This window comes from Zalophus californianus, chromosome 7 (genome assembly GCF_009762305.2).
Source record: "Zalophus californianus isolate mZalCal1 chromosome 7, mZalCal1.pri.v2, whole genome shotgun sequence".
In the NCBI taxonomy this organism is placed as follows: domain Eukaryota; kingdom Metazoa; phylum Chordata; class Mammalia; order Carnivora; family Otariidae; genus Zalophus; species Zalophus californianus.
The window spans coordinates 145,992,416-146,005,229 of NC_045601.1; the positions used below are offsets into that span (position 1 = coordinate 145,992,416).

Here is a 12,814-nt window from a genome sequence, read left to right on the forward strand (position 1 = left end):
CACTAAAGAGCTTAGACTTCAGAAGTTCAACGTGATGTGATGAGCACTGGGTGTTACACTCAACTAATGAATCATTGAACATTATATCAAAAACGATGATGTGGGGCACCTGGGTGGTTCAGTTGTTAAGCATCTGCCTTCGGCTCAGGTCGTGGTCCCAGGGTCCTGGGATCGAGCCCCGCATCAGGCTCCCTGCTCCGCGGGAAGCATGCTTCTCCCTCTCCCACTCCCCCTGCTTGTGTTCCCTCTCTGTCAAGTAAATAAATAAAATCTTTAAAAAAAAAAAAAGGATGATGTACTATACCTTGGCTAATTGAATGTAAATAAAAAAATAAATAATTTTTTAAAAAAGTTCAATGTTATCTCCTCTGGAACATGACCACCTGTTTCTAAAGAGTGCTACTTAATTGTCATGCAAAACTTCCCAGCCTGAATCTGCAACCCACCTTCAAGTTTCTAAATTTGTTTGCTAGGGGGTATTAAGATTCTTTCCAACTGTATTTTCACTCTTTGACCAAAAGATTATTAATAAAATCACAAACTCTAGCATGTTCTTTGTCTTAGAATTATGTGTCAGATGGTTTTGTTTCTGCCTTTTGGGCCATAACGGAACTAGCAGGTCTATAGTTTGCTGAGCTGTATGGCAGTCCTTCTCCCTGCCCCTACCCTTTCTAGTCCCCCCATCACCCTTTCAGAGAAAAGCTCCCAGATTTGGAACCATAGGTTTCTGTTTCAGTGGAAAACAGAATTTCCTTGCCTCCCTAACGACAGAGGGGCATGTCTTGGTCAACAAGAATGCAGAAACTTTTGCAGCCATGTGATTTATGAAATTGGGATTAGACAGAAAGTTAGCTATAGATGTAAATATTATAATGTAGGAATGTTTTCCCTTTTTTTTCCCCTTCCTTTTCATTTCCTTGTTTCCTCTCTGAAGTGTAAATTCTAAGATTTTAGCCCTAAAGTTACTTTTAAGATAGTGCAAATATGTCGATTTCTCATTATGAATGGGGGAAGGGAAATTTGTTAATCAGGCAAAGGAGGGAAGGGGAGAGAGACAGAGAGAAGTTAGGGCCGAATGTGAAGCTTTTTTACAGTGAGGTTTATGGCAAGTGGGCCCAACCATTACTTTGGTCGCTGAAAACAGAGGACGCATTCCTCTTCTCTGCCCACCCAGCCCTCCCCAGGGCTCTGGCACCTTACCCTGATCAATGCTAGCGGTCTGGGAAGCCCCTCTACTGAAAGATCACCTTATGCAAAGAATCCACATAATGTTGAATCACTGAAATAGTTCGGTTGGCAGAGCATTAGACTGAAGGCTTGAAGTTCCATGGTTAGATCTTGCATTTCACTGAAATTTTCTCGTGGCCCTATTCCAAAAGTAATTGACTGAGGGCCCCCACCCCTTGCAGAAATAAATATTTTAGAGTGACAATGTAAATTTTTCACGTTTTACCCAAGGGAAATTCAGGGCACTACCCCAAAAAATGGCAGAAGTGGGAAGGTCACTCTGACTTTCCTCCCACCCCTGAATGAGGGCATAAAACCACCAAGTGAGAGGCCCCTTCCCTATACGGAGAGGAAAGGAGCATCCGTATTTCAAGAAAACCAAGGGAAATCAAGATGAATCCTAACAAACAGGCCTTGCTAAGCTTCGCCCAATTTACTACACTTACCTCATAGTTTTTGATCTATACTATTTCTCTCTGGCTGCCCACTCTTCATCAAACCAGCATAAAAATACTCAGATTAAACCGTTTCTTATGGTCTTCATTTCCTCATGAAGGTTCCCACATCACGCAAACCTTACATCTAATAAATGTGTATGCTTTCTTCCTGTTAATCTCTTTGTCCTTTTAATTTCTGGACACAGCCAGGGACCCAAAGAGGGTCATTTTTCCTCCCCTATACTGCCTTCCTAAAAGAGACAAAAAGATTATATATATATATTTTTTTTGGGGGGGTCCCTGCAGCCGTTTCTATAATCCACGAGTTACTACGCCGCGCCTCGCGCTCCTTGTGGGACACCCTTCAGGCCGCGGCGCATCTCTTCCTGGCCGGTGCGCCTGGATCCCAGCCCTCCACAGCAGGCACTCCAAAAATGCTGACCCAAAGACTGGGCCAGAATGTGGGTTTTGCCTTAACCCCCACGGAAGATACTGCTAGAGAAAACTGGGAGACATGGGAGACGTTGGCGAGAGAGACGCTCTCCATGGGAGGGTGTGAGAGTGGAGGGGAGAACTCTGCTTTGACTTGGGTTTGCTTCAAACAACTCGTCATTTTCAAGGGACCCAAACCATCGAGTTCGTGGACAGACGGGGGTTACTGCTTTACTTCTAGGGTTGGACGATTCACACTTCCCCTGTTCCACCCACTCCTGGTGGCTGTGAAGCTCTTTCCAAACCCCTGCTGCTCTGTGGACGAACCCGCAAACGAGCCAGGGGACACCGCCGCGTCGAGGACAGGGGACACTCCTTCTCCCCGGAGCTCACAGACGCGGAGTGGCCGGCCTTCCTCCCGGCTTGTGCGGCCTCCCCGGCCCGCAGCGTCCTCGAGGCCTCCAGGCGGCCCTGGGCCGGCCCCGGGCAGGTGGCGGCATCAGTCCCGCGCACCTGCGCCACCTCTCCGAGCATCTGTCAACACTTCGGTGGTGCTCCCCTCCAGCAGCCAGCCTCCCCTTTCTGACGTGCACCTGTGCGTCCTCGCGGGCTCTGCAGGGTCCGTGGCTCAGCTGTGCGTCCTCGCGGGCTCTGCAGGGTCCGTGGCTCAGCTGTGCGTCCTCGCGGGCTCTGCAGGGTCCGTGGCTCAGCTGTGCGTCCTCGCGGGCTCTGCAGGGTCCGTGGCTCAGCTGTCGGTGAGCTAACCTCGAACGAGGAGCTCTGTAGGAGCAGCATCCCCAGCACCCGCCGCGGGAAGGACCCCGCCCCACCGCGCTACACACTCTTTGCACACAGCGTAGCAAAGCAGAACTACCAACTGGCCGCGTGGCCTAATGGATAAGGCGTCTGATTCCGGATCAGAAGATTGAGGGTTCGAGTCCCTTCGTGGTCGTTGCCGTTATTTTCCTCCCCTACCGGAGGGTAAGGTGCGCACGATCCTTCCCGTCCGCTGGGCAGCGGTTCCTTCTCATTTAACAAGCGCGCGCTGCCCTGCACTGTGCGACGCTTGATTCACCAACGGACAAAGCGCAAGCAGCCGGTGGGTCCTCAAGGCGCTTCCTTTGTAGTAGACCCGACAGAAGACATCAAGTAAACAGAAACGCAACGACTGAAGTTTGTTTGAAGTCCTAGGAAGGAGATAAGCGACGGGCTGAGCCCAAGAATGGGGATGGGTGGTCTTCAGGCAGAGTATTCCTGGCAGAAGGAAAAACTGCTAACTCGTGGACAACCTGGAAACACCTGCTCTTCCCAAAGCTCAGATCACTGAACTTTTGTTTTGGGAGGGCGGGGGTCGTGGGGAGAGGAAGAGGTCACTAAAAAAAAATCAATGAAAGGGGTGTAAGGGTGAGTTGAATTTCTAGGAACAAGATCCCTGACTAGGATTCCCTATGACTGTGGCTTTGCACATGGTCTGAAATTGGTGTTCTCCAGATTTTCATTAGCTACTATAAATACAACACTACCTCCCAAACAGTGATCTCGGAAACCTAAATAAAGACAGATGCCACCCAAGGCTTTTTTATCCTAAACTGTCCTCCCGAGCAACTTCTATTAGTTGAGTCATGAGGGGTTCAGTTTTACCAAGGGTGCAAATGCCATAAATGGATCTGAACAGCAGGGAGGTTTCTCAAAAAATTAAAAATAGTACCACTAAAAAAAAAAAAAATGATCCAGCAATTCCACTTCTGGGTATATATCCAGAAGAATTGAAAGCAGTGTCTCAAAGATATCTTTGCACACCCATGTTCCCAGCAGCATTATTCACAATAGTACAATAGTCAAGAGGTGAAAGACACCCACATATCCTTGGAAGGATAAATGGATAAACAAAATGTGGTACATACATACAGTGGAATATTACTTTGTCTTAAAAAAGGAAATCCCGTCACATGCTACAGCTTGGAACCCTGAGCTTGTTAGTTAAGTGAAATAAGCCAGTCACAAAAAGACAAATACTGTATGATTCCACCTATACAAATTTCTAAAATAGTCCAATTCATAGAAACAAAGTAGAATGGTGGTTACCATTCTGTGGGGGAAACTGGGGAATCGTTTAATGGGTATATAGTTTCAATTTTGCAAGATGAAGAGTATTGGCGATCTATTCCACAATATGAATATACTAACGCTACTTACCACACTTAAAAATGGTTAAGATGGAAAATTTTATGGGTTTTTAAATCACAACTAAAAATACACATAAATAAATATATATCTTTTTTAAAAAATCATTTGGTCATAAACATATGGGTTTGTTTCTGAACTCTCGATTCTTTTTTATTAAGTTTTTAAATTTTAATTCCAGTATATTAACATACAGTGTTATATTAACTTCAGGTGTACGATGTAAGGGTTCAACACTTCCATACACTACTCAGTGCTCACCATGGTGAGTGTGCTCTTCCTCCCTATCATCTGTTTCACCCATCCCTGCACCCACCCCCCTCTGGTGACCATCAGGTTGTTCTCTACAGTTAGGAGTCTATTTCTTGGTTTCTCTCTCTCTCCTTTGTTCATTTGTTTTGTTTCTTAAATTCCACATATGAGTGATATCATATGATAATTTTCTTTCTCTGACTTATTTCACTTAGCATTATACTCTCTAGAGCGAGCCTTGTTGTTGCAAATGGCAAGATTTCATTATTTTTGTTGGCTGAGTAATATTCCATTTGTATATATATCACATCTTCTTTATCCATTCATCAGTGGATGGACACTTGGGCTGCTTCACAAGCTGTAGCATGTGACAGGATTTCCTTCCTTTTTTAAGACAAAGTAATATTCCACTGTATGTATGTACCACGTTTTGTTTATCCATTTATCCTTCCAAGGATATGTGAGTGTCTTTCACCTCTTGACTATTGTACTATTGTGAATAATGCTGCAATAAACATCAGGGTGCATGTATCCCTTCAAATTAGTGTTTTCATATTCTTTGGGTAAATATCCAGTACTGCAATTACTGGATCATAGGGTAGCTCTATTTTTAACTTCTTGAGGAGCCTCCATACTGTTTTCCAGAGTGGCTGCACCAGCTTGCATTCCCACCAACAGTGCACAAGAGTTCCTTTTTCTCCACATCCTCAGCAACAGGTGTTATTTCTGTGTTTTTTATTTTAGTCATTCTGACCAGTGTGAGGTGATATCTCATTGTGGTTTTGATTTGCATTTCCCTCATGATGAGTGATGATGAGCATCTTTTCAAGCGTCTCTTAGCCATCTGTATGTCTTCTTTGGAGAATGTTCATGTCTTCTGCCCATTTTTTAAATTGGATTATTTGTTTTTTGGTGGACTCCCAATTCTATTGCATTGGTCTGTATGTCCGTCCTTACGTCAGTACCACACAGTATTGGTTACCTTAGTTTTCACTAAGCTTTGAAATCAGCAAGTGTGAGCCCTCCACCTTTGTTCTTCTTTCTCAAGATTGCTTCAGCAATTCATATTGAAATTTAATATGGATTGGAGGAATGGCTTTTTCTTTTCTGCAAAAAAAGGTTGTTGGAATCTTGACAGGGATTATATTGATCTGTAGACCACTTTGGGTAGTATTAACACCTTGACAATATTTGTCTTCCTATTTAGGAACACAGGATGTCCTTTTTGGGTCCTCTTTAATTTCTTTTGGGAATGCCAGTATACAAGTCTTTCACCTCCTTGGCTGAATTCATTCCCAGGTATTTTATTCTTTAAATGCTATTATAATTGGGATTGCTTTCTTAATTTTCTTTATGGATTGCTGTTCATTGCTGGTAGATAGAAACAGAACTAATTTTTGTGTGATTGTCTTGTACTCTGCAACTTTGCTGAGTTCATTTGTTAGCTCCTGTGGGTTCTTTGGGATCATGTCTTCTGTGAATAGAGACAATTTTATTGTTTCTTTGCAATTCAGGTGCCTTAGATTGATTTTTCTTGTCTAATTGCTCTGGTGGGAACATTCAGTACAATGTGAATAGCATAGTGGTGAGAGGCACCCTTGTCTCATTCTTGATCTTAGGGAGATTCAACACTGAGGATGATGTTCACTGTGGGCTTTTCATAAATGCCTTTATCATGTTGAGGAAGGGCATGCTGTTTTAAGTGGTGAATCACAGTCTCTTTTTATCTCATGTTCCAAGAAAGGGGGATATCCGTAATAAAATTGGATGAAATGTAGTTAAAACAGGAATACTGTGTCATTTCAATAAATTCTACAGCAAATTTATTTTTTAAAAAATTGAAGGATCCCAGAGCAAAGAACTAGCTGAATTCTCTACTAGAGAAATCAAGTTTGGATACTTGTTCTGGGACATTCCTAGGAGCCTTCTGCTGCTGGAGGACACTCACCTCATTTATGCTCACTCGTCGATGGAGGTATCAGGTACTTCGGTCACCGGTCCTCTGCACCTACTTTCTATGCTGAACATTCTGCCTCTTTTAAAAATGTATCTTCAGGGCGCCTGGGTGGCTCAGTCGGTTAAGCGACTGCCTTCGGCTCAGGTCATGATCCTGGAGTCCCGGGATCGAGTCCCACATCGGGCTCCCTGCTCGGCAGGGAGTCTGCTTCTCCCTCTGACCCTCTTCCCTCTTGTGCTCTCTCTCATTCTCTCTCAAATAAATAAATAAAATCTTAAAAAAAAATAAAAATGTATCTTCATTTTTAGTGAAGCAGGAGGTGTCCACAATTCAGTTGAATTTTAACTTGACTTTTTAAATCTTAGACAATATTCCCCAGGGAATAAAGACACAATCTTTACCCTGGGGAATACTGGCTTCCCAATGATATGAACTAAGTTGTTAGGGTGAGATTTACCAGTCCAAGGATAGCTTAGTCAAACCCGCATTTCCTGCTTGATTTAATTTTTTTTTCTTTTAAAAATATGGAATGCTTCGTGAATTTGCTTGTCATCCTTGCGCAGGGCCCATGCTGATCTCTGTTCACTTTAACTCTGGCACGTGTGTGCCCAAACCAGCAAAATTCTGTATTATTTTACTCACACATTAAAAGCCAAAGTCAGGTGCTGACTTTCTATTATCCTCCGAACAGTCTTAGTAAGTACGCAACCATGTGGCCTGGCCTACGTCCGTTAGATTCACTTACAAGCAAGGTGCTCTGTGCAAAGACCCAAGGAAGAAGGAGACCTGATCTGGGAATTGAATGCTGGGGGCAGGCAAGTGATGACCCCCAGAGAGAACCGCTTCTATCACTGTCCGTGGGTTGTCCTAAAGTACTGTCCACCTAAATTCTTATTCTGCTAAGAGCTCTATGCTTCTAACATAGATGCATAAGATGAAGAAGAGGGGCACCTGCTGGTCAGTTGGAAGAGTGTGTGACTCTTGATCTTGGGGTCATGGGTTCAAGCCTCATGTTGGGTGTAGAAATTACTAAACAGAAAAAGAAAGAAAGAAACTTTAAAAAAGAGAGCGAGGAAGTGAGACGGAGGGAGGCCTGAAAGGCTGTCGGCGGGGGCACCGGTTTTTAACAGCAAACACCAAGAACGTGTCTGGTAATGTAGTCGCACACCTACACGGAAAGAAGAAAAAGCAGACCATGCAACGAGCTGCCACAAAATTACATTTACTTAATGTAACAATTTTTATTCTTTGGGCATGTGCTTTTCAGTTCTGGTATTTAAAATGCTTTTCCTTTTGATCTGACACTTTAGAAATTAATGATTAATAATAATAAAAGTTGTAGTTTCAGACCAGACGGCTTTATATTTATCTAAAACATATCAAGTCCAAATTCAAAATAACTGGTTGCAAAAGAGTTTCATATCAGATTACACAGGACAAAAGGCATTCAAAACAAAGGTCATTTGGGATAAAAAGGAAGGGTCCAGCTTTCTGCCTTTTTTGGAGCTTCTCACCATATAGGATGATTTCAAGGACGGTCCAATATTTGGCTTTTCAATAGCCACACACAGTAAATAAAATAAAATATTATATGTAACTGCGTTTTGCTACTTACACAGCCAAGTCTGCAAGTAGACTGAGCTTTCCTGTGGACAGGTAAATTTTATTTGTAGTAAGTTTGTACTGAATGAAACTGTAATTAAGCTGGGAAGGGTCAGATTTCAAATAAGCAGGTTAGAATAAGCTTCCAGTCATTTAGAATAAGTGTCTAAGGGGACCACAATCTCACAATGTGCTGACTTTGTGCAGACACGCAGAGGGCAATAAGGTGCAGGAGCTGAGAGGAATCACCACTGATGATCAGAGCTAAACAGGGCTTGTGACCTCAGTGCAATTCCAGAAGGCACAAGATGCGAGGGGCAGAGAAGGAGACAGAATGCGAAACACCCAGAGGAGAGTAAACCCAGGACGCTAAAGTTGGATGCAGAGCAGTAAGAGTGAACGTTTATTGGTACGATTTTCCGGGTAGTACGCTTCATGCTGGTCATTTGAAGGTGAATGAAAGACACAATTTCTTCCTCAAGGAGATGAACCTAGAGAGGAAGAGAGCCAAAGAGACAACTAAACTTACAACAGTAGCATCCACAGGGTGGTTTGGGGGCCACACAGAGGAGGGTGTGGAAGGGGCCTGAGGACCAGGGGTGTGTGTGAGACAGACAGACAGACTCAGCAGCACTGTGCGGTAGCCTGGCTGGTGCACACACACACAGACACAAACACACACACACACACATGAGGTCGGGGTGTGCAGAAGGTGGAATTTCCGCATGGAAACTCGCACACGGTTCTGACGCCCTTGCAGGTCAAGCACAGGAGAATCACTCTCCCCTCTTGGCACGTCTCCCGATGTTTCACTCTGCCCACAGCCCAGGGTAGGCAGAGCCTGGCTGCTTGGCGGTGAGGGGACCAAGAAAGTGTCACAGGGATGACGGGTTAATGAGTCACGAACAACGCTGTGCTTGGCGGCATGCCCGTTCTGAGTTCCGTCCTAAGCACTGTTGTTTCCAGCACCGCAGGAGCTCATGCAGCTGATGTTTCTCATGCCAGACGTTCTACCATCTGGAAATGATGCGGTAAAACAATGAAAGTAGCTTTTGCCTGGAAATCAATTTGAGCTACCTCAGTAAATTCATTTTGAGTTTCATCAGAAGAGAAAAACAATGTTGATGATCACTGATCACCAACAATCACATGATGAATAATGACCCGCACGGAGGCAAGCTTTCACTTTCCACAGTTATTGCAAATCATGACCGCTATAGAGGCAGGACTGTTTTACATTTCAGGTGGAGAAAACATGTAATATTATCTTGTCACATGGATAAAAGATAAACTGAGGCATATTAAACACTTTAAGAGTTTATTTGGGTAAAAAGTGATTTGAATCAGGCAGCACCAGACCTGAAGTGGTTAGGAATGTTGCACCAACAGCTCAGGGAGAGACCTTTAAGAAAGCAGAAGCAGGGGCACCTGGGTGGCTCAGTTGGTTAAGGCTCTGACTCTTGATCTCAGCTCAGGTCTTGATCTCAGGGTCCTGGGTTCAAGCTCCACACTGGGCTCCATGCTGGGTATGGAGCCTACTTAAAAAAAAAAAAAGATAAAGCCGCCTTGGCTGTTTGCAACTATTGAATATAATTTCATAACCTTGAAGCATTGATAGGCTTAGACTTTGGCCTACTTGCCACCAGGGTGTCAGACCCCTCAGTCTAATGGCCTCCTTCTTTTTTTTTTTTAAAGATTTATTTATTTATTAGAGAGAGAGAGAGAGAGAGAGAGAGACAGCATGAGAGGGGAGAGGGTCAGAGGGAGAAGCAGGCTCCCCACTGAGCCGGGAGCCCGAATCGGGGCTCGATCCCAGGACTCCGGGATCATGACCTGAGCTGAAGGCAGTCGCTTAACCAACTGAGCCACCCAGGTGCCCCTAATGGCCTCCTTCTTTAATTCACTTATCACTACATGGCATTAAGATAAAAGAAATGCATCACTTTTTTTTTTAAGGTTTATATTTATTTATTTGACAGAGACAGCAAAAGAGGGAACCCAAGCAGGGGCAGAGGGAGAAGCAGGCTTCCCGCGGAGCAGGGAGCCCGATGTGGGGCTCGATCCCAGGACCCTGGGACCACGACCTGAGCCGAAGACAGACGCCCATCAACTGAGCCACCCAGGTGCCCCAAATGCATCACTTTTGATAAAGAAGAGAGCACAGTTCAGTTCAGTCTTACTTGCAACTTGAGTCTAATTCAATTAACAAACCTTTGTTTAACTCCCTGGGTTGGAAATACTCCCTATTCTTTACTTCAATGTTTTCCAAAAGGAATATTACTAGCATTTTGGATGGAAAAACTCTTTCTTTATACTCCATTGCAGTACACTCTCCTCTATACAATTGTCTATAGAACAAATGATAATATGTACTATATAATATACTATGTTTAGAATTTCTGGACCCCCACCCACAAAAATAAGTAGCACATCCCAGTCATTGTGACAACCAAAAAAATATCCCCAAATATATTTCCAAATGTAGATGAGAAGGTAGCAATGCTCTGGCTTGAGGACCTGGGAATATTAGCACAGATAGTTTCTTTACTGCTTGAATAAACAAAGTATTTTGTTTTACGTGATTTGCTCTATAGTGTCCTTTTAATTAAAAGTTGATTCCTTTTTGGAAGGGAGATTCATATTCCTTAGCTTCTTTTAAAAGACGAAGCATATATTTGTTTCCACAGTAGCAAGTGAAGAAAGGCCATTTCACAAGTAAGTTGAAAGCACACAGACTGTATCTCCCAGATACAGGAAACCTTGAGAAATTTAACACTGTATCATAGTTTTAGATGGAAAGGAATAGTTACATTAACAAGTATATTGTACTTAATAAATGTGTTACTTTTTTTTAAGTGCATAACTTAAAAAAAGAGTCCCACTTGGTCAGAGGTATGGTCCTCCCAGCCCAGACTGCATGATTCTAGAATTGCGGGACGCAGTAATGCTCTCCTAGACGTCTGCTCATGAGTTACATACATAGTCACGTAAATATGACGAGTATGGGAAAGCTTTCCATGATAAAGTAAGCCTTTCTAGGCATTTAAGGAAACATATCAGGGAGAGAAAAAGACAGAACTCTGCTTTAGGCTTCCCCCAGCCTAAAGGCTGACCTTTACAGGCACTGAGGGGAAAAATCAGGACATAATTATGTGAGGTTTCAATAGCAGCTCCTTCCCTCGCTCCAGTGTGTGCTTCACCACCAAGCAGTTAGCCGAATCCTGATGCTACCTGCCTGGTGATGTAAGCAAAATGTTAGAAATGATTAAGAAACGTTACTCGTTATTTCTAGAAACTGTCTTGGTTTTTAGGATGCCACTCTCATTGAATTATTTGTGCTACACACTGAAGAGTGGCTTGGGTCAAGCCTTGTGCACAGTTCCTCGCTTCTACCTGCCGTAAAGTGAGTAAGGTGCTCTTGGGCACAATCTAGAGACGAGGCACACAGGTAGGTGCGCAGTTACAGAGCAACGTGGCAGGTGCTCTCACGAAGGGGAAGCGGAGAGCTGCTGCAGCATCTGACCCTGAGACGGTCAGACAGAAAGCTCCCCGGCGACAGGCTGATGGGGCTCTTATAACACGAATACAGACAGGGCAAGGGAGGCAGAGAAGAACTTCAGACGGAACCCGCGTACGAAGTTACGGAGGCAGTCTTCAAATGGTACCATTGGACAACAGAAGTGCGGACTGGGTGGAAGGCGAAGGAAACGGGGCTGGAGAAGCAGGTGCGGCCCTGAACAGTCCTGTCGCCAGGCTGGCGAGCTGAGCCGTCAGCAGGTGCTAAACGGGCACATGACGCTGGCTCTGGGTTTCAGGACCGTCACCGTGGTGACGGTGTGCACGACGGGAGCCGCCGGAGGCATGCTGGTCCGGAGACCACGCGAACCGTCCAGGGGAGCTCTCGGGAGGCAGGCAGGACCTGCAGACTGGCCACGGACCGAACGGGCTGAAGAAGCGCCCTGAAGCGACTCGCATGCTTCTGACCAGAGGGCTGCTTTCTGCTTTCCCTTCCATCTCTCTTGTCTTCCCCTGACTTTTCCGGTGTTCTCACAGAGCTTACTCCACTACCAGCGCCCCTTTTCTTCCCGATAACTTGGCTGGCTCACAAATCTTACCATTTAGTCTTTCTTGCTTATATATATATGTTCACTTATACATTCATTAACTATACATTGCTAGTCCTCATGTTGCCTAAGCTCAAGTTTTTTATTTTGGCAAAGAAGGTCTAAAGCCTCAATTCACTTGGATGTTCCATTTCCTTTGCACTGTTCAAAATGATCATATTCTGCCAAATCAGCTTCTTTTCTGTGTTTCCTTTCAAGATGGAACTAGCTTTTCCCTCAACTTACAGGCTGGAAATACTTGGTTTGGTTCTCTCCTAGGTTCAAACTCTTGGACGTACACAAAGATCACAAAATGAGCCTATACTAGGGACAAAAGGGGAAGTTGAGGCAGCCGTCCGAGGAAGCCCGGGTTGCTTGGGCATCTCATCTCTAAGAGTAACGTGTGCAGGAATCGTATTACAGAGACGAAGCAAGATTTATCTAACAGGGTAGGAGGGTGATTACAGAATAAGACAGTAAGATTTTTGTTATTAAACTTGCCACTCTGCCAAACCCGTGGTTAGCTGCAATGCATTTTCTTCAAACATCTATCTTCCTTGAGGACCTCTGTGGCTCTATGGGCTTTCTCTTTTCTTAAGATTGTATGTATTTATTTGACA

The 12,814-nt window shown here is 44.3% G+C and overlaps 2 non-coding genes across 2 annotated transcripts; one reads left to right on the forward strand and one right to left on the reverse strand.

Annotated features, from left to right (window-relative positions):
* The first annotated feature begins 2,975 nt into the window (after nucleotides 1–2,975).
* On the forward strand, nucleotides 2,976–3,048 carry TRNAR-CCG. Its single transcript has one exon. It is a non-coding gene; the product is annotated as a tRNA-Arg (tRNA).
* A 3,959-nt stretch (nucleotides 3,049–7,007) lies between these two features.
* Nucleotides 7,008–7,110, reverse strand: LOC113918071. Its single transcript, XR_003518438.1, has one exon. It is a non-coding gene; the product is annotated as a U6 spliceosomal RNA (small nuclear RNA).
* Between the last annotated feature and the right edge of the window lie 5,704 nt (nucleotides 7,111–12,814).